We start from the raw sequence: 23,461 nt of genomic DNA, 5'->3' as shown, positions 1-23,461 counted from the left end.
ATCAACAAAAATTCTCTTTCCTTTTATCTACTTGTTATTTTATTCGATAGGTATTTCTTTCTAAATTATTCTTATTTGGAAAAGTGAGTTAAATCGTGTTATGGATTTTAGAAAAAATATGCAGGCAGCAAGAATGTTGAAAATAGAATTGAAAAATTGTGTCTAAAATTTTATTAATCATAGGGTTTTAAATAGCCAAATAAATAAAGTAATAGACTCCTCCTACAACTAAATTACTAAACTTGACTATAATTAAAATTCTGAATCTTCTAGCAGACTCCTCCTAAAACTAAACAACTAATTATTTTAGAAAACAATAACAGATGCAAAATCCAACACTCCTCCTTGCTTCTGTTGCTACAGTCTAAAGAAGGCCATCCTCAATTCCTTCTTCTGCTATTAGTGTTTGTGCATGAGCATCTTTGAACTTGCACACTTTTGTAACATGACCTTTTTGTTTGCAATTTCCACATAATGCATCAGGTCTCCACCAACAAAATTTTTCTAAGTGTGTTTTCTTTTTGCAATATTTGCAATAAGGATAGTCGACTTTTTCTTTTTGGTGTTTCGCATAAAAAATACACTCAGTAACTTTGTCTTGTCTGAAGGCTCTTCTTTACTCTTGTGCTTGAAGAGCACTTATTAATTTTGCAACAGAGATGCTAGAGGAATCTTTAGACTCTTCCAGAGAGGAAATTTTGGATTCAAATCTCTCGAAAATTATCACAAGAATTTTTTTAACTATCCTGTCATCTTTGAAATCCTCGCCAAGTAACCTGATTTTATTGACAATTAAAGAAATTTGGTCAGATTACTTAGCGATAGTCTCATCATCTTGCATTCTAAGAGATTCAAAATCTGATTTTGTCTGCCTCGTTCACTTCCTTGATACTCCTGTTTGAGTATTTTTCAAGCTTCTTTTGTTGTCTCACATGCAATAATTTTAGAGAAGATTGAATCTGCAACTGAATTTTGAATTATAGTTTGGCTTTCTATTTTTTGGTTTTCTCATCTTAATGAGCTTTGATTTGGGCAAGGGTAGGATTTGCAGGAAGTGGTTGTATAAGTTTCTCAATTCAAGGTATATTTATAGACTATTTAGCACTGTTTCTGAAAAAGTTTGCAACTTTTCAGAAACAGCCATAGCTGTTGGAACAGGTGGGAATATTTCAACAGAAATATTGCGGAAAAATAAAAAACGGATTTAAAATAATCCGAGAAAGAAAACGGACCGGAGCGGGTCACGTTGAGGGTCCTGGATTAATCCGGATTGAATTTTCGTTAATTAATTAAATTAATTAATTAAATAATTGAAAGAAATTTTGTCCAAAAAGATTAATCCGAAGCTGAAGCCGAGCGATGACGACGACGACGTGAAGCTTGCCTTCTTCTTTACTCTTTAAGAGCTAGAAGAAGAGCAATTGTATATATACCCATCAAAAGTCTTTTCTTCCTCCAATATGGGACAATGTCCCTTTGCCAAGGAGGGAAACTCAAATATTTCATTTTTTCTCCATTTCTGATTCGCCCTCTTTAAGCTACACCAAGCTTAAAAGCCCAACAATTTCCCATATGAATGGGGAATGGCTATAAAATAAAGGAATGCACGTACGCGTGTGTGTTTTACATGCAAGAATTAATTGCATCTGGATATGTAGGTTTCCCTTTGAACTTTCCGTAGTAAACTTATATCGGATATACTCGGTCAATCGGTAGATTTGATATCTTTGAACCGTCGAGATTTATTGTATACCTAGACAACATAACCACACAATTAACCCTTAACCATCTATGGTTCTCACAGTTGTGTTCGTTTCAGCCATGAACACCGCCTGGTTTCATGAGTGCTTTGAGAATGGGCTTTTACTTTCATTCCCCTTGAAGCGGCTTACACTTCATACTCACATAGGTGATTTCTAAACGTGTAATACTATAGACACACTATCTGGTCATATCCTGCCAGACTTAGCAAATCATTAAAAAACTTTAAGCTTTATTGACTCATCAGAAAGCCTTAATGCTTTACCTCGATTTCTGAACATTGTCTTCATCGCGAGAATGGGTTGAGTTATTTGACAATGTTGAACTGGCATTCATAACTTTGTTTGATCTCTTTGAACCTATCTCTTGGGATCTCTAGTCTGCTAGGTAGAGTTACCGCCATGATGATTTGTCCTATGCCTTAACCCTATTCCCCTTGATAATCTTTCAACTGCCTCTCTAGATAGGCCTTTTGTAAGTGGATCCAACACGTTATCTCTTGACTTTACGTAGTCAATCGTGATAACACCACTAGAGAGTAGTTGTCTAACGGTATTGTGTCTCCGTCATATATGACGAGATTTTTCGTTATACATAACGCTCCCTGCCCTGCCTATTGCTGCTTGACTATCACAATGTATACAAATAGGTGCCAAAGGTTTGGGCTAAAATGGAATATCTTCCAAGAAATTCTGGAGCCATTGAGCTTCTTGAAAATTCGAGTCTTAGGAAATCATCCAGACACTGCTCCACCCCCAATTGTAGAAATATATCCACTCGTGGATTTAACTTCAGATGATCCGGTGATCCAATTTGCATCACTATATCCCTCGATCACTAAGGGATATTTGTTATAATGCAAAGTATAATTTTACGTATGTTTCAGATACCCCAAAACTCATTTCATTGCCATCCAATATATTTGATTGGGATCACTTATAAACCGACTCAGTTTGCTAATAGTACATGCTATATCTGGTCGCGTACAATTCATGATATACATCAAACTTCCCAATACTCTTGCATAGTCCAGTTGTGAGTCACTTTCACCTTCATTCTTATAAAATGCATAACTAACGTCAATTGGAGTCTTGGAAATTTTAAAATCCAAATACTTAAACTTGTCAAGTACCTTTTCAATATAGTGAGACTGTGATAATGCTAGACCGTGTGGAGTCTTGTGAATTCTAATTCCTAAGATCACATCAGCAACTCCTCAGTCTTTCATGTCGAATTTGCTAGCCAACATGTGCTTAATAGCATTTATATCTGCCATATTTTTTCTCATTATCAACATGTCATCAACATATAAACAAACAATGATCTCATGACTTGGAGTGTTTTTAATGTAAACACATTTGTCACACTCGTTAATTTTAAACCCATTTGCCAACATTGTTTGGTCAAATTTGGCATGTCATTGTTTGGTTGCCTGTTTAAGTCCATAAAGCGACTTAACAAGTTTGTACACTTTCTTTTCTTTACCAGGAACCACAAAACCCTCAGGTTGTTCCATGTAAATCTCTTCCTTCAATTCTCCATTTAAGAAAGCTATTTAACATCCATTTGATAGATTTCAAGACCATACACGATGGCTAGTGCCACTAACACCCTAATAGATGTTATCCTCGTTACTGGCAAGTAAGCGTCAAAGTAATCAAGGCCTTCCTTTTGGCTATAACCTTTGACAACAAGTCTTGCCTTATATTTGTAAATAATGCCATCAGCTTTCATTTTCCGTTTAAAGATCCATTTCGAACCTAAAGGCTTATTTCCCGGAGGAAGATCAACCAATTCCCATATATGGTTATCCAAAATTGATTGAATCTCACTATTGACTGCTGCTTACCAAAATGCTGAATCAAAATATGACATAGCTGCTTTAAAAGTTTGAGGCTTATTTTCAAGCAAGAATGTCACAAAATCATGTCCAAAGGAAGTAGATGTTCTTTGGCGTTTTCTATGCCTTGGATCTTCTACACTTGGAGTATTTTCCTTTGGTTCTTTCCGAGGTCGTTTAGGTCTTTCACTTAACGACTCGCATTCAGTTTTATACGGATAGATGCTTTCAAATAATTCAGCATTATCTGATTCCATTACCGTATTAATATGAATTTCGGGATTATCGGATTTATGAACTAAAAAACGACATGCTTTACTATTTGTTTCATATCCAATGAAAACGCAATCTACAGTGTTTGGTCCGATTTTAACCCTTTTAGGTAAGTAAAGGAACTTGTACCTTTGCTAGATACTCCAACACTTTGAAATATTTCAAGTTGAGTTTTCTTCCTTTCCATTTTTCATATGGAATAGATTGCATTTCGTTGTGGGGTACTCCGTTGAGTATTCGGTTAGTTGTAAGGATAGCTTCCCCCACAAACTTTGCGGTAATCCGGAACTTATTAATAAAGAATTCATCATTTCTTTTAATGTCCGATTTTTTCTTTCCGCAATTCCATTGGATTAAGGTGTGTAGGGGGCAGTAGTTTGATAAATAATTCCATATTCAGAACATATTTCTGCAAACGGAGATTCATATTCTTCACCCATATCACTTCTAATCATTTTGATCTTTTTATTTAATTGCTTCTCCACTTCATTCTTGTATTACTTAAATGCTTCAATTACTTCATCCTTACTATAAGCAAATAAACATAACAATATCGAGTGCAATTGTCAATAAAAGTAATAAAATACTTTTTTCCACCTCGAGATGGTGTTGACTTCATATCACAAATGTCAGTATGAATTAAGTCTAAATGATTTGAATTCCTTTCAACAGACTTATACGGATGTTTTACAAACTTAGATTCAACACCCATTTGCATTTTGATTTATTACACTCGAATTTAGGCAATACTTCTAAATAATTAACTTCTGTAAGGTTTTGTAATTGACATGTCCTAAACGAATATGCCATAAATCATTTGACTCAAATAAATAAGAAGAAGCTGAAATTTTATTCATATTATCAACAACCATTACATTTAGTTTGAAAAGGCCCTCTCTGAGGTAGCCCTTTCCAACATACATTTCATTCTTTCTTACAACAACTTTATCATAAACAAATACACATTTGAATCCATTCTTAACAAGTAAAGAAGTAGAAACTAAATTCTTCCTAATAGTAGGAACATGAAGAACGTTGTTGAGCGTTAACACCTTGCCAGAAGTCATCTTCAGGAATATCTTCCCGTAACTTTCAATCTTGGTTGTTGCAGTATTTCCCATGAAAAGCTCTTTTTCGGGACCAGCAGTAGAGTAAGTCGCAAATGCTTCTTTGACAGCATAAATATGTCGAGTGGCTCCAGAGACAATCCACCACTCCTTCGGATTTCCAACTAGGTTGCATTCCGAAAGCATTGCATACAGATTATCAATGTCATCATTCTTTTCCACTATGTTGGCATGTTCCTTCTTCTTATCCTTTTTCGGGAGACGACAATCAGGGGCTTTGTGACCAGCTTTTCCATAACTGTAACAGCTGCCCTTGAATTTCTTTTTGTTCTGCTCCTTAGTCTGTCCAGAAGACCTCTTTCCCTCCTTACTTTTTGGAGTAATTTCCTCAACGATATTAGCTCACATGATTGTTGAATTTCCACGAGACGTCTTATCGGTTGTTTTGTTGTCTTCCTCAATCTTGAGACGAATATGTCACGACCCGAAATTCCTACCTTCGGATCGTGATGGCGCCTAATATTTTACTTGTTAGACAAGCTAACGTTAGAATAATATTATCCATTTTTAAAATAATTTTTAAATTATTAATAATCAAAGAAACAAATGCGGAAGCAAAGTCTAAAATATAGTGAACAATCCATAAAAAAATAACGGTGTCTAAATACCATCCCAGAATTGGTGTTACAAGTGCACAAGCTTCTAGAATAATACAAATAAGGGTATGAATAAAATAAAGATGTCTGGAAATAAACACACAGCTAAAGTAAAGTAGATGGGGACTTTAGAAACTGAGGACGTCGTGCAGTTATACCTCAAGTCTCCTATAGTAGATGAAATCCGAGCAAATCTTTGGTACGCCGCTGGGACCAACTCCGAAATCTGTACAAGAAGTGCAGAGTGTAGTATCAGTACAACCGACCCCATGTACTAGTAAGTATTGAGCCTAACCTCAACGAAGTAGTGACGAGGCTAAGGCGGGTCCCTTATATTAACCTGTACGTAATATTAGTAACAACAACAAATAATAGAAATAAATCAGATAACTCATTTATAATAATTGAAGCCAACCCAGCAGTTATAACCAATTATCATTTTCATCAATTTCCGTTGCAGCGTGCTACCCGCTCTCACAATACATTCATGTTCAATTCTGTTGCGGCGTGCAACCAGCTCCCACAATATATTCATTTTCAATCCTCTCATATAATTATTTTTAATCAAGTATATATATATTGACTTTTAAATAAGTCTATTGCGGCGTGTAATCCGATCCCCCAAATATTGACTTTTAATAACTCTATTGCGGCGTGCAATCCGATCCCCAAAATTTTGAGTTTTAATAAGTCTATTGCGGCGTGCAATCCGATCCCCCAAATATTGACTTTTAATAAGTCTATTGCGGCGTGCAACCTGATCCTCCAATATGGACTTTTTAATAAGTCTGTTACGGCGTGCAACCCGATCCTCCAATATATCCATTTCAATCAATTTTGTTGCGACGTGCAACCCGATCCTCCAATATATCCATTTACCAATTCTTATAGAAGAAATTTCCCCAATAAATGCGACAATTAATATAAAATTATAAGACAATAAGCATACAATAATTATGATTTAATTATGAAACAAACAATGACAAATAGCAAATTATTATGGAAATCAGGGAGAAAATAGGTAGTTTAACATTTAATATGCTAAATGTACAATAACAATTAAGACACATAATTCAAATAGCATCTGACAATTAATGCAGGAATTCAAAAATTAATATTTGACAAAGAATAGGAGCGAAATAATTATTATAATAATTAATTCATGATTTAAAATGATTTATAATTTTTCAAATAATTATGCAAACAATTAATTTGACGACGTATAGACACTCGTCACCTCGCCTATACGTCGTTCACATACATTTTACATAACAAATAGTTTAAGGGTTCTATTTTCTCGCTTTGCAAATTCTAATCAATTACTCGACCACAACTTTTCCTTTTAAATTTGTCTCCAAAAGCTCCAAATCTATTCATAAACAATTTAATATACTCAATACGAATCATAGAAATTAATTTCATATGAATTTACTAATTTTTCGGATAAAAATCGAAAATTTATTAAAATATTCGACAGTGGGATCCATGTCTCAAATCCCGAAAAAACTCGCGAAATCCGAACACCTGTTCTGCTACGAGTTCAACAATACAAAAAATATCCAATTCCGATGTCAAATGGACCTTCAAATCAAAAAAATTCGTTTCTGGAAGATTTTAGAAAAATCTAATTTTTCTTCCATAAATTCATGGATTCATGATATAAACAGGTATGGAATCATGAAATATAATCAATATAGGATAAGGAACACTTACCCTAATGTTTCCCGTGAAAATCGCCCAAAAATTCGCTTTAACCGAGCTCAAAACAACCAAAATGTAAAAATAATATCGGACTCTTCGATTTATATACTGGCCAGGCATTTCTGCACCTGCGGTGCCTGGGCTCGCATTTGCGAGATCGCATTTGCGAGAAAATCTCGCATCTGTGAAAAGGGGCTGCCAGGCGAGGCCTCGCATCTACGGAGGAAAAATGCGAACCTCCGCTGACCTCTGCTTCTGCGATTATTGTGTCCGCTTCTGCGGACACGCGGGTGCGTGCAGGTTTCCACACCTGCGGAATTTTGTCCAGCCACGCCCGGGCGCATCTGTGATGGAAGGCTCGCTTCTGCGGTCAAAAATCCGCAGGTGCGATTACACTAGAAGGCCAAATTTTAGATTTTTGCTTAAGTCCAATTCTTGTTCCGATTTCGATTCGAATCACACTTGGGGTACTCGGGACCCCGTCCGAATATACCAACAAGTCCTGTAACATAATACGGACTTACTCGGGGTCTAAAATCACGTCAAATAACATCAAAATTGCAATTCACACCTCGATTTAAACTTTGAGTTTTAAACTTTTCAATTTGCAAATCTCGTGCCAAAACATATTAAATGAATCCAGAATGACTTCAAATTTGGCACACACGTCATAAATAACATAACGGAGCTATTCAAATTTTCAGAATTGGATTCCGGCTCCGATATCAAAAAGTCAACCCCGTGGTCAAACTTGAAAATCTTTAGCCTTTAAATTACTAGTTTCCGTTAAATGGTCATAACTTGAGTTAGGGACCTCCAAATTAAATTATGGGCATACGCCCAAGTCCCAAATCACGATACGGACCTACCAAAATTATTAAAATACTGATTTGGGTCTGTTTTCTCAAAATGTTGACCAAAGTCAACTCAGTTGAGTTTTAAATCTCTATTTCACATTTTAATCTATTTTTCACATGAAAACTTTTCAAAAAAATTACACAGACTGCGCACGCAAGTCGAGAAATAATAAATGGTACTTTTTGAGGTCTTAAAATACAGAATTACTTATTAAATTTAAAAATGACATTTTGGGTCATCACAAAATCACAAGATCTTCTAACTTTATTTCTTTGTGCTTATGCTTAAGATAGTTTTTGAAATCTCCCCACGAAGGAGACCATTTTTCAATCATTGCAGCCACTTAAAATGCTTCATTCACGACCATACCTTTAGCAATAAGGTTGTGAAAAATAAGTTGAAGTTCTTGAACTTGGGTTCCAACGGTTTTGCTATCTATCATTTTATAGTCTAGAAACTTGGCAACCACAAATTTCTTCAAGCATGCATCTTCAATCTTGTACTTCTTCTCAAGTGCATCCCATAATTCTTTCGAAGTTTTCACAGCACTGTAGACATTGTACAAGTCACCCTCCAAAGCACTTAGGATGTAGCATTTGCAAAGAAAGTCTGCATATTTTCACGCCTCAACAATCATGAATTTCTCGTTGTCCGGCATGTCCGCAGTAGGCACCGGAGGTTCTTCACTAGTGAATTTCTGCATACCAAGTGTGGTAAGCCAAAAGAACGCCCTTTGCTGCCATCCTTTGAAGTTGGCTCCAGAAAATTTTTCCGGTTTCTCAGCCGATGGAACAACAGTTCGGCTTGACGATGCTATCGTCGTTGCCGCAACAGTCGCAGAAGGATTTCCGTTATCAATTTTCATTTCTCACTGTCAATAACAGAAGAGTTTAATTAATGGCAGAAAACATAACAATAAACAATACTGTAATTTACAATAAACAGTACGTTTAATAAATAAAAAACCAAAGTTTGCATATATTATTTTACAGAAAACGATGAAATTTTTATGTTCTTCAAATCGTTTCTGAATTTCAATACTCTGATGAAGATTTTATATCTTCAAATCAGAATAGTAAAATTCAGAAGGAATAGAAAATCACACAGGTTTTAATCTCCACAAACAGAATACAGAATACAATAAAATAATTTCCTTAAGATTGCTATTCAATCTGTATTGTTGTAATAAACAATAAAAATATTAAACTTTCTGAAATAGAAACAGAAACAGAAAGTTAGTAGAACCAGTTTGACGAAATAAATTCTGAAAAATAATATCGGAATAAATCGAGCCCATTGAATGTACAATACGTCCTTAAGGAAATTATTCCCCTCAAGTACTTGAGGTGCTGGAATATTATCCTTCCAGGATAGAACGATTCAACTCACCAGTGTATTGGTACAAAAAATGCGGGTGAACTTCAAACCACTCAATGGTCGTAAAAGACACTGGAAAAAATATTGTCCAGAAGAAGAAGAAGATAATCAGGAAATTTAGTAAGTAAAGATTCTGGGATTCAAGGCATATTTATAGACTATTTGGCACTGTTTTTGAAAAGGTTTGCAACCTTTCAGAAACAGCCATAGCTGTTGGAACATGTGGGAATATTTCAACAGAAATATTGCATGAAAACAGAAAACGAATTTAAAATAATCCGGAAAAGAAAACGGATCGGATCGCGTCGCGGGTTCTGGATTAATCCTGATTGAATTTTTGTTAATTAATTAAATAATTGAAAGGAATTTTATCCAAAAAGATTAATCAATCAATCTTTGACCGAAGTCGAGCGAGCGAGCGAGCGACGGCGTGAGGCTTGCCTTCTTCTTAACTCTTTAAGAGCTAGAAGAAGAGCAATTGTATATATACCCATGAAAAGTCTTTTCTTCCTCCAATATGGGACAATGTCTCTTTGCGAGGGAGGAAAACTCAAATATTTCATTCACGCTCTTTAAGCTACACCAAGTTTAAAAGCCCAACACTAAGAACTTCATCCAAGGTACTAGTATGAGTTACTAGATCAGCGGAATTGACTCAGCTGATGAAACATCTCATTTTCTACGGATAAGTCAGAAGTTTGAGTCACATAAAAAGCACCTATAATATGATAAAAAAATATATTTTTTAATTAATAGTTAACGCATTAAATAATTGTTATAAAGAAAGTAAAATAAGGAAGGTAGGCGTAATATTATAAACCACGAATCATGCCAATATGATGGAGCGAAACGTGAGGGGAGGTCTCCGAAATTAGTATGTATTTTATATGTCGGATACACAAACGACATACAAAATACATTCAACTAACATAATTGTATATAAATTGTATGCAAGTTGTATGTATGTTTTATTTAATCGAATTCTGTACAATAAAATATTATATACAAATTGTATATAAGTTATATGTCAATTATATCTTTTGACCGAATTCTGTACAACAAAAAGTTGTATACAAGTTATATATAAATTGTGTTTGACCATATATATATATATATATATATATATATATATATATTGTAAAAATCTATTTTGTTACTTTTTGTAAATAGAAAAATCTAGCTAAAGTGGACAAATATTATCCTAATTATATATATATACGGAAAATAAAAGTTCCCTGAATAATCCTACCCTGGCCACGCATTTTTTATACCACACTATTTGATTAGACATGGAGCTAAGACATTAGTTTGACTACCTTATAGTATATGTAATATTAAAAAATGGTTTTAAAAAAAGACAATAATTGAAAGTTTTCTTTGATGAGAAAACATGGAAGTTGAAAGTAATAAGCTCAGAGAATTTGTAAAAGTTTATGAAGTCTCATATAAATAGTTGACGAGAGTAATGCATTCCCCTCCTTTTTATAATTTCCATACAAGGAGTTGGACGTCGGACTTCATTCAAAGTACGACCTCTCCAATAAGGTTTTCCATAACATATACTAATAGACTATCCCATAAATTAATTGAGGTGTGCAAAAACTAATCGAAACCCGAGTGTCATAAAAGAATAAAAAAAGAAATGCCCCAACAAGAGAATTTTTAACTACGATGTTTGACACCCACAAGCACTATAACCGATTTAGGTCCCGAAATTAGCCATTTGGGACACATATTTTTGCTAAAAGTTACTTCACTCCTCAACGAGTTTGATCATCCAAATAGCTTTTTAAATATATACGGGAAAGTTGTACAAAATAGGGCCGAGTATGCAAAAATATATCGCAACAACACATTATTGCCCGTCAACAATGACATTTCCTGAGTTGTAAACCAAGAACACAATTGCATAAACAGAGAAAAGAGAAATTAGCAGTATCACAACTTTCTAATTCTCTAGCTTTCAAACAAAAACAATACGCTAAAAGGTTATCTAACTTTGCGACTTCACAGAATAAGAGAAAGAGGGAAAAACTTAGTCCCTTGCTTTGGTCGAAAACTAGGAACCTTTTCAAAACAAAAATGTAGGTGATGGATGATATAGTCAGATGTGGACTACTTGTGGTCAATAAAATAGTCAGACACTAATTTAGGCAATTAACATCAAATACCAAAGTCCACAAGAAGAAGATACTATTCACCATCAACCAGGTAGGAAACTAAAGCATAACAGCTACAAAACCAACCAGACATGGCAAGGCAACTAGATTAACAGGAACTCCATCAAATAGTCAATTAAAGCCGAAATAGATGATAGTTATTAAAGTAGCATCTTGTTTGTACAAAAGAACATACCCCTATTACAAGTGAAATCTCAAAATGTTTTCAGCCATACTTACTGATAGCTTGGAAGAGCCGTATAGTTGCAAGAGCGTAATCAGCACGAACATAGATTACCACTATACCATACTCGATTCTTACATTATGAAAATCGAACAAATCAACCTACTTGATAACAGAAGAACTAGAACAAGGGGCAAAACACAAAAGTTTTCCAGTCCGAGAGAACTAGCAAACAAGACTAGAGCATTGTCCTAAATGGTGACCAATATACTTCAGCAACAACAAACAACAACGACGACCCAGTAAAATCCCACAAAGTGGGGTCTGGGGAGGGTAATGTGTACGCAGACCTTACCCCTACCCCGATGGGGCAAAGACGCTGTTTCCGATAGACCCTCGGTTCAGGAAGACACATTAAAGATATTACTAAACAGTATTAACTCAAAAGATTTTACTAGCCCTTAAGCTTTCTTAGCAGAATACAAGCATAACCTTCCTATAAAGCACCAGAGCAAAAAAAGAATCCAAATTGCGTATTCAATTTTATACAAACTAAAAGGATATAGTAGTACTAAACTGGCCTTGTTGCAAAACATGTGTGTGAAACTAAGATGGTAAAACAAACTCAACACATCAAAATCCAATATTCAAGAATGTGGATCGGCCACGAGCAGAAAACCAATTTATTTGAGTCAAATAGAAACATGCTTAGAAGGTCCCTCTTCCAGAAATCACATGGATGCAGGAAACCCAACCTTTTTTTTATTGTAACAGTGGTGTATAGGCCAACTTGTGCACCTCGACTATTCTACCATGCACTTATTACCTCCCACCAACAACTGGATAACTCTGCTCGACAAAGGCTTATGCAGATGGGAAGATATCACCTAATGTCTTTTGTCTTCTCTGGTTTGAACCCTCTTCTCGAAGGTTGCACCTACTTCATTCACCACTCGGTCACACCCTTGGCTAAACCCGAAAAAATAGATCTAGTTAGCACTTGATAAAATATCATGACCAGATAACTGAATAAACTAGTATGAACAGCCAACTTACTGTCAATTCACGAGCTGACAATTCATCCTCAGTCATGTTCTCCATGAATCTTAACCAACCGATTCTCAACACTCATTGCAAATTCTCCCAACGCTTCATCATAATTATAAACAACCTTCCCCACCCCTAATTAGTTGTTTTACTTGGCTATTACTAGAAAAATGCCTTCAAAATACCAAATTGCATAGTTAAACTAATATCATGAGGAAATAAAACAGAGAGCACAATTACAATTTTAACAAACCCACCAGCTTAATAACCAACATCATAGTATTAGACCCTAAAAACACAAACCCGAGTACATGAAAATTCAAGAGGAAATCGAAACGTCTTACCAGTATACACTACAAAACCAACATTTACTCATACACAACACTAAAATTGATCAATACCAAGGAGATCCAGCTAAAAAAAAGCTAACTCCTCCATTTCAGGTTTCACAACCCATTAGTACGAAAACATCATTACAAGTAAAAATCACAGTTTCATTGCACCAAAAACAAAAACCAATATGTCCAACAATAGTCAAATTGATAAATATATCCCCACCCACCCCCAAGATTATCAATCAGGGTATATACACCAAAAAGGGCTATTACTCATACTTCGCAAAAGCCAAAATTGACTCAGACACAACTCAAATCAAAATTGATCAAGAGTGTGGATCAATCACAACCAGCAAGCCAGTTTATCGAGTCAAATAAAAACATGCTTAGTGAAGGTCCCTCTTCCTAATGGTATCCAGGCCAGCTAGCACATCTCGACTACTCCACCACCAGGTAATAATTCTTCCCGCCAAGGTGAAAAGAAATCACCTAATATTTTTTGTCGATTTAAACCTTAGTCTCTAAGGTATGCATTCACTTCATTGACCACTTGGCCAAACCCTTGGGTAACTCGAAAAATAGGTCCAGTTACCACCGGCTGAAGTATCATGACCAAAAGACCAAATAAACAAGTATGAACGGCCAAGAAACTGTCATTTCACGAGCTACCTAGTCATCCTCAATCATGTCCTCCATAAATCTTGACCAACCGATTCTCAACAGTGATTGCATATTCTCCCAACGCTTTACAATGATAAACAACCTTCCCCACCCCTAATTAATTACCAAAAAATGCCTTCAAAGTCAACTTGCATAGTTAAACTAATGTTTCATGAGGAGATACGACAGAAAACACATATACAATTTAACAAACCCACCAGCTTAATAACGAAGGCACAGCATTAGAAATTAAAAACAAAAGCTCTAGTGCATCAAAATTCAAGAGGAACTGAAGCTTCTTAAGAGTACACACCACAAAACCAAAATTTTACTCATATACAACAAAAATTATAACTGATCAATATCAAGGTGATCCAGCTAAAAAGATAACTTCTTTATTTCAAGTTTCACAACCCATTAGCATCAACAGAACATTAAAAAGACAAAAAACAAAACTTCTAAACAATAATATTGGCAAATAAAAGTCAAATCGACTAATATCATACCCCCCATCCCAACCCAAAATAACCTCACAAGAAAAGGGGTTTTAGACAGGGCTAAGAAGCTGAGAAAGAGAGGGTTTGGGTTCAGAATTCATGCCAATGATGATGACAAGTGGGATAAAACCATAATGGGTTATGACTTTGGCCTTTTTTGCAGTCCATGTGCCCCACTCCTTCACGAATTTTCCCACCACCGCCACTGCTCCGTCGTCCTCATCTGCTGCTGCTGCCTTTTTGGTGGTCTTCCCTTTAGCCTTCAGCATAATCTTGGATGACATGTTTTTAGATCTCTCTTATGGTCTCTTGGATTTTTTTTGTGCAGAGTTTTGTGCAGTTCTGAACTGAAGAAAACTTTGATTCGGCTCAGAGTATTCAGTATATAATGCCCTACAACTAGAAGGGTCTATGGACAAAATTGGGAATTTAGGTTTAGAGCAAAGAGAAGTTTTGGGAATGTGAGATTAGACCCAAACTCCACTAGATGGACCTATTTTAGAATTTTTAAAATTCACTTGTTTTATTATCCACCAATTTTATTAATGTAAAAGTCTCAAATTTGTCCTTGATCCAACATTAAGCAATTTTGTAATAAAATTTTTATCTAATATTATCTGAATTGTTAGGAAAATAAAGTTAGTTTTTGCTCTTGATCTTTAACGGAGCTACAATAAAAAATATCTTAACTAAAAGTTGAAAGTTAAATTTGAACACGCCATTTCAAGCCAGAGTTTCGTTAATAGCAAGACACATACAAGATGATTTGATGTCAGTAAACATATGAATGGATCAAAAGGTTTAATGAAGAGTAAAGTTGAGCAATTTTAAAGGGCAACTTTCCACCTTTTTAAATTTATTAAAGTAAGATAGATTTAACCTTAGCTTTATATAATTTTTATTTAGGTAGTCTAAATTTAATCTTTTAAGGTTAATTAATTTAAAATTTAAGAAAAATTAATTGAACAATGACTCAGTTTGCACCTAAGCTCTCTTAATGTTTCCTTTTAAATTGGGAAATTACCAACAATGTTTATTTATAAGTAGCTTATTACAAAAATTAGTCAATTCATAAAATATTACTAATATTAGCCAATTAGTTATTTGTAGCCAAAATAAAGTCAAATATTTGCTTCTTCTTTTTTTGAGTGTGTGATATTAGAATAGATTGCGTACATCTTAAGGAGCTTGAATCTCAGTTTTGGGATGATGTGGTGGAGTTTTGAGGTAGTTTGAATTGAAAATTCGACGTAGAAGATAAACATGAAAAAAAATAATATGTGTATCACATTGTATATCATTTGGGTATCACATGTATACCTGTGTACGAGATACATGCGTGATACATGTTTGATACATGTGTCGCAAAAGAATTTTTTTAACTCGATTTTAGCTACGAATTTTGATTCTAATTTTGATACCAAATCACGTCCAAACTTCCTCAAAATTTGTATATTGACTCATCTATATGTTTTGAATGAATTTCAACCATACCCATTGAAAAAGGTCCTTTTTTGTTTAGATTTTTGGAATCTTGTATATATTTTTTTTTGTATTTCATATTGTATTTTTTTTTGTATTTCATCACCTTATTTGCTACCTCTTCCATAAAATTTCCTTTCTGTCTTGCATCTAATATTGTTAATCACGTTTAAAAATATGGAAGGTGATTTTTGCAAGTGATTCTTTCAGAGAAAGTATCTTATTTATTTAATTTTTTAATTTTTATATGTGCTTGGTGTCACACCTCCTTTTTCCCGAGGGATAGGGGATAGGGAGTTTTTCCAATTTTAGTGACATTATTCGAAATGTGATTATTTCTTTCAGCCAGAGTCGCCACTTGAAATAATTTATGGTGTCCCAAGTCACCGGTTTATTTTAGAATCCCAAATCGAGAAAATTTGACTCTTATTTTTGGTCCGCGAACACAGAAGACCGGATAAGGAATTCTGTTAACCCAAGAGAAGGTGTGAGGCACTCCCGAGTTCCGTAGTTTTAGCACGGTCGCTTAACAATTAATACTTGGCGTAATTATCTGATTTATTACATGTTTTAAACCCATTGTATATTTTTTGTCTTTTACCGCTTTTTAATATTTATGGAATTTATTTGAACAAGTCGCGATGTCGCACACTTATCATTTTGGTACACATTGCAAACCACGCCACGTGAAACGCACCCGCGATTTACAACATGTTTATTTTTATTATTATCTGAAGTTATGGTCAAGTCGCGTGAAACGCGCACTTAAGTTGGGTTTACATATCGTGACTATACCACGGAAACCGTACCTATAGTCACGATGATTTATTAATCGCGCCTAAAGCAAGCTACGAATGTTTATGAGTCTATCTTCCTAAACTAATTTGAGATTATTGTGAAGGCCATAGATTATGAAATTTATTTGTAGATGACATGTCTTAATTGCTAATGGATCATTTAGTACTTGATGACCAAAATGCTCTTTCAATTCATCTTATAATCTATAGAATATGCCCCAAGTGATAGTAATATATTAATTAACCCAATCGTACTTATCATTAAAAAGTAATTCCTAAAGCCCAATCATTTCATGTGAATGTCCAACTCATCTTTCAAGATATTAGTGTATGGCCCAATTATGAAATAATTCATTTACTAATTAAGCTTTGAGCCCATATTCTTAGCACTAACAATCATTCTAAAATAACGACACCGGTGAAGCAAAACTCACGTCTTAACACCAAAAGAATTAACCAAGGACTTCAAGGCATGCTAATTAACTAAAACTAAAAACAGTAAGCAATTAGACTAAAATATCCTTAAAAAATAACAAGTGAAACAGTAAACCAATCGCGAATCAATCTTTAAGTAAAACAGAAAAAAAAACATTCAAATTTATAGCAAACATAATATGAATTGGAATCCGAAAACTGGAGAACAAGAAATGGACCTTTCAATAGCTAAATATTCTTCGGTACAACATGAACAAAGCTCTGATGGACTATTGTACGAACTAATCACAACCGGAAACGGTATAGAGAACCTTGACTAAAACTCTTTTGTTTTAGTGTTTGGGTAAGTTTCAGCTGGTGGTTCATAGAGGAAGATGAGTTGTTAGGTGTTGGTTTTTTGCTGGAATTTTAGGCTGGATTTTCGAAAGAAAGACGAAGAAAGAATGACACGAGTAGAAATTTTCTTATCCTAGAAGAAGAAAATAAATCTTTCTCAATTCCTTCCTCCCTATTTTTTCCTTTCTCTCTCTCTCTCTTTTTTTCATCACATTTATCTTCTATTTATAGAAAAAAAATTCGGAATTTTCAGATTTTTATTTTTTTATTTTATTTTTAATTAAAAAAAATTTTAACTTCCCATTTTTCTTATTTTTTAAAAAAAATAATTCCCCACTTTCCTTTACTTTTATTTTTTAATTTCTCACTTTTTTTTTACTTTTAATATATTTAAATTCTCACTTTTTTACTTTTCTTTTTTTATTTTCCACTTATTTTACTTTTCTTTTTTTATTTCCCACTTACTTTTACTTTATAAAAAAAAAATCAGATACCCTTACTTTTATTTTTTAATTCCAACTTTATTTTACTTTTCATTTTTTAAATTTTCACATTCTTTTACTTTTATTTTTTTAATTTTCCACTTTTTTTACTTTTTTTTATTAAACAATTTCTACCTACTTTTACTTTTACTTTTCAATTTTATATTTATAATTTTCCTATTTTTTAATTCCCATCCGAAATTTGTTTTTTTTAAAAATATTTATAATAATTAATTTTTATTTATTTTCGATTTTTAATTCATTTTATTTAAAAATAAAGATAAAAACAATACTAATAGTAATAATTGACCTTTTAAATTATTAATTATTTTTCTATATATATATTAAATTCTGAAAATATTTACATGGTAGAAGGTGATAAAAATTCAAATATAGTCAAAAATTAGGTGCTCACAACTGCCCCTCTTTGCTTGGAAACATGAAAAGTTTTCAGGCAAAGATTAGGTGAGCCACGTGACTAATTTTTGACCAAACCATTATTCAAAAGGAAAAGAAATAAAATATAGGGTGCAACCGAGTCCTGGTTTTGGACAGCCTACATATCCCGAGTTATAGGGGAATCAGGTCGCGTGTAATTCAAGGAGAATGGTGGAATGATGAGTTGAGGAGTCGAGTGAGGTTTCGTCGAGACTCCGGTCCGCGGTCCTGCTATTATATCAAAATAATAAAAAAACTAAACAAGCCTATCAATCATGAGTTACAAGATTCATATCTATGAGTCTTCAGATACTTGATCTTGAGTCTTGACTAGTTCTTCATGCAGACTCTGAAATAAACCTTGATGCTCGTTAGCTGTAGGTTCTAGTTCATTGTTCTATAACTTCTTCTAATCAAACCGCGACTCCAATGCTCGTGGCTTTAGTCATGTCTTAGCATTCCACATCTTTTTAATTGCTTTTGCATTTTGGATTCACTTTTTTTTTCTTTTATTCTGAATTGAGACTTCTTCTTTTGGTAATCTCGAACCCTGTGCCTCGAGGTAAAACCTACTCAGACACCAAAACAAACAATCGAACAAAATTTTTCTACCCCAGTTTGCACTAGAAAAACTTCGTGAGTTATTGTAACAAAATTCTAAACTACTTCTTTATTGGAAGCAATAAAAGGTCATGAGTGGTGTACCCTGAAAATGTCATATATTTTTTTATTGGATTGTGTTCTTTTATTGTCAAAAGGATGTCTCAACTAAGGATTGGTGTACCTTATGTTGGAAAAATGTGGCAAGGGAATGGGATACCCTATATTGGCAAAGATATCGGGGAATGGTGTACCCTGCATTTAAGATCAAATCAACTAGGGAGTAGAGACCCTATGTTGGAAAAAACGACTAGGTAGTGGAGACCCTATGTCAAAAATAAAATCAACTAGGGAGTGGAGACTCTATGTTGGAAAAGACGACTAGGGAGTGGAGACCCTATGTCTACAATAACATCAACTAGAGAGTAGAGACCTTATATTGCAAAAGATACTAGGGAGTGGAGACCCTATGTCTAAAAACATCAACTAGGGAATGGAGACCCTATATTGGAAAATAAACTAGTGAGTGGAGACCCTATGTCTAAAAATCATCAACTAGGGAGTGGGGACCCTATGTTGGAAAATCATCAACTAGGGAGTGGAGACCCTATGTTTGAAAAGAGACTAGGGAGTGGAGACTCTATGTCTAAAATATCATCAACTAGGGAATGGATACCCTATGTTGAAAAATCATCAACTAGGGAGTGGAGACCCTATGTCTAAAATATCAATCAACTAGGGAGTGGATACCCTATGTTGGAAAAGCGACTAGGGAGTGGAGACTCTATGTCTAAAATAAAATCAACTAGGGAGTAGAGCTATGTTGGAAAAGGTGACTAGGGAGTGGAGACCCTATGTCTAAAAAATCAACTAGGGAGTAGAGACCCTATGTTGGAAAAGAGACTAGGGAGTGGATACCCTATGTCTAAAAATTATCAACTAGGGAGTGGAGACCCTATGTTGGAAAAGCATCAACTAGGGAGTGGAGACCCTATGTTGAAAAAGAGATTAGGGAGTGAAGAACCTATGTCTAAAATATCAATCAACTAGGGAGTGGATACCCTATGTTGGAAAAGCGACTAGAGAGTGGAGACCCTATGTCTAAAATAAAATCAACTAGGGAGTGGAGACCCTATGTTGGAAAAGGCGACTAGGGAGTGGAGACCCTATGTCTAAAAATAAAATCAACTAGGGAGTGGAGACCCTATGTTGGAAAAGCGACTAGGGAGTGGAGACCCTATGTCTAAAAATCATCAACTAGGGAGTGGAGACCCTATGTTGGAAAAGTGACTAGGGAGTGGAGACCCTATGTCTAAAAATTATCAACTAGGGAGTGGAGACCTTATGTTGGAAAAGCGACTAGGGAGTGGAGACCCTATGTTGGAAAAGCAGACTAGGGAGTGGAGACCCTATATCTAAAAATATCAACTAGGGAGTGGAGACCTTATGTTGGAAAAACAGACTAGGGAATGGAGACCCTATGTCTAAAAATATTAACTAGGGAGTGGAGACCCTATATTGGAAAAGAGACTAGAGAGTGAAGACCCTATGTCTAAAATAAAATCAACTAGGGAGTAGAGACCCTATGTTAGAAAAGGCGAGTAGGGAGTGGAGACCCTATGTCTAAAATAAAATCAACTAGGGAGTGGAGACCCTATGTTGGAAAAGCGACTAGGGAATGGAGACCCTATGTCTAAAAATCATCAACTAGGGAGTGGAGACCCTATGTTGGAAAAACGACTAGAGAGTGGAGACCCTATGTCTAAAAACATCAACTAGGGAGTGGAGACCCTATGTTGGAAAAGCAGACTAGGGAATGGAGACCCTATGTCTAAAAACATCAACTAGGGAGTGGAGACCCTATGTTGGAAAAGAGACTAGGGAGTGGAGACCCTATGTCTAAAAATTATCAACTAGGGAGTGGAGACCCTATGTTGGAAAATCATCAACTAGGGAGTGGAGATCCTATGTTTGAAAAGAGACTAGAGAGTGGAGACCCTATGTTTAAAATAGCTTCAACTAGGGAGTGAAGACCCTATGTTGGAAAATCATCAATTAGGGAGTGGAGACCCTATGTTGGAAAAGAGACTAGGGAGTGGAGACCCTATGTCTAAAAATCATTAACTAGGGAGTGGAGACCCTATGTTGGAAAACACAGCTAGGGATTGGAGACCCTATACTACCATGATTTTTTTTCTTTCTTTTTAATTTCATATATTTTTTTAAGATAATAAGTAAAATGCGGGAAAGAGTTTGGAGAAGACTTCCCTTTTGCAGTAGTTGCTGCAAAACTGTTTCTAGCCTTTGTATAATTTCGTTTTGGTTGCACCTGCTTCTTGCAAGGTTGCTTTTGGATTGCACCTGTTTCCCCTTTTTTTTTCAAACAAAGAACAATTTGTCAGTTTGAAATGGTGGTTGGTTTTGTGGCCTTGATTGTTTCAGTCACTTGGTCTCGGTCCTTTCAGTTGCAACTGGTTGTTTCCTGAATATCGATTGCATTTATAACCTCGGAGAACCTATGGCTTTTCCGGACTTTGTCCTAATGGTTAGTCACGTGAGACTTAACCTTTTCAACTTTTATTTTGCCCTTGTGGGCATTTGACTTTGAATTTCCTCTTTCAACAGTTTTTGATTTCGAAACATCGGCCAACATGGCCAGTTGGAGTCAACTTGATACCCTTGCCAAGATTGGGTGCCTTTTCTTTTGCATATTGGCTTGTATCAAGTAAGAACCCTGTAAATCAGTCCCGCCTTCCCTTCTTTGTCTTAGTTTCAGAACAGAGTTAAACCGAAAAGGATTCAAAGAAAAGCAAACAATGGAATGGACAAATGAATTTAGACAAGAGGTATCCCTTTCAGGGAAAAGAAATAAGGACTTATCTGGAGTGTATACACACTTCAATGAACATGACATGCCTCTTGGACTAGATGCCTGATCTGTGTAAACCGTCCAACTCTCAGAAATTCATCACAACTCTTGCTTTGAGACTGAGAAACTTTGCCCAGGACTGTGTCGATGCCAGTGACTGTGAGGATCCTCTTTTCGATCAGTGGCGACCTTTGCGGGTTTTCACCAGCTGGCCTCTCTCATTTCTCTTCTCACCATCACCTTATAGTGCTCTTTGTGAGTTTTCACTAACAAGACTCTCTCATTTTCGAATTTCTCTGCTTACCATCGCCTTATGGTGCCCGTGAGGTTTTCACCAATAAGACTATCTTATTTTATTTCTCTCATTTTGTTGTATCAGATCCGAGTAACTGTATCCTCCCATTTTGAATCTCTTTGCCGGTTGATCGGAAGGACTTGAAAAGGATTTGGGTAAAAAGGATTTGGATTGAATTACAACTTTAGAACCTTTCAGACAAAACCATCGCCAAAACCATTATAACATCTGCCCCAGTTTCACTTTTGAGGGAATTTGGGTTTTTGTTTTGGTGTGACTGAACCCCGGAGAGAGGCTGCCTACGTATCCTTTCGGAATCAAGTCAAACGTAGTTCAAGGAACATGAACTTGTTTGGATTTTTGTTTTCTTTTCTTTTTCTTCTTCTTTCATTTTTTTTCTCTTTTTTTTTTCTTTTTTCTTTTTCATCTTTGTTTTGTTTTTCTTCTCTCTTTTTTTTTTTTTTTTTAATAACATCTTAAGGTTCCAAAGAGGGTAATCAAAGAAAGGTAACCGACTCAAAATGGTTAGCAAAAGGGTTAATGATGTTTGGATAGCGAGAATGAAAGCCTTCGTCATCCCAATCAGAGAATATTAATGCCACATAGAGTGTAAAACATAGTACCTTTTGACTACATCTACGTTGACAATTGTTTCAGGGACATTTCCTTTGCTGCTTCCTAGGTACAACACTCTCTTTTGCAATACTCTCCTTACAATGTATGGACCTTTTCAATTTGGATCCAATTTTCCTTTAGCTTCTTCATGAGTTGGGAGGATACGTCTTACAATGAGTTGTTCTATTTCAAATTTCATGGGCCGCACTTTCTTGTTATAGACACGGGCTATTCTTTGTTGATATAACTGCCTATGGCAAATTGTGGCCAATTAGTTTTTATCAATTAGTGTCAATTGTTCCAATCGGTTCGTAACCCAATCATTATCCTCAATCTCGGCTTCGACAATGACCCAGAGAGAGGGAATTTTAACTCTGCAGGTTTCAATCGGGCTTGGCATAGGCTTATTCTCATACTGTTCCGATTTTTTGTTTAATTTCCTTAACCTCGTTTTCATTACATTCTGCTTCTTGATTCATTATTTCGAAGTCTGACAGAGTTTTATGATCTAGTCATGAAGTCCGCAAGCATGTCATGTTATTAAAATCTGCATGAATCAAAACTGAAAAGAGAATAAGGAAAGTGACAAGATTAAAAAAAAAGACATTCCTAGACAATGAAATATTAATTTCATTTGACTTTTTTATTCTTTTTTTTCCTTTTTTTTTTTGAATTTTGAAGATAGAAGGGTTTACAT

The 23,461-nt window shown here is 35.1% G+C and overlaps 1 pseudogene; it reads right to left on the bottom strand.

Moving 5' to 3' along the window:
• Positions 1 to 616: 616 nt before the first annotated feature.
• LOC142163842 (uncharacterized) lies at positions 617 to 9,021 on the bottom strand (annotated as a pseudogene).
• Positions 9,022 to 23,461: the final 14,440 nt, after the last annotated feature.

This window comes from Nicotiana tabacum, chromosome 9, assembly GCF_000715075.1.
Source record: "Nicotiana tabacum cultivar K326 chromosome 9, ASM71507v2, whole genome shotgun sequence".
Taxonomy (NCBI): Eukaryota; Viridiplantae; Streptophyta; class Magnoliopsida; order Solanales; family Solanaceae; genus Nicotiana; species Nicotiana tabacum.
Note: the sequence above shows the minus strand (reverse complement) of the source record. Positions and strands in the feature narration are given on the sequence as shown.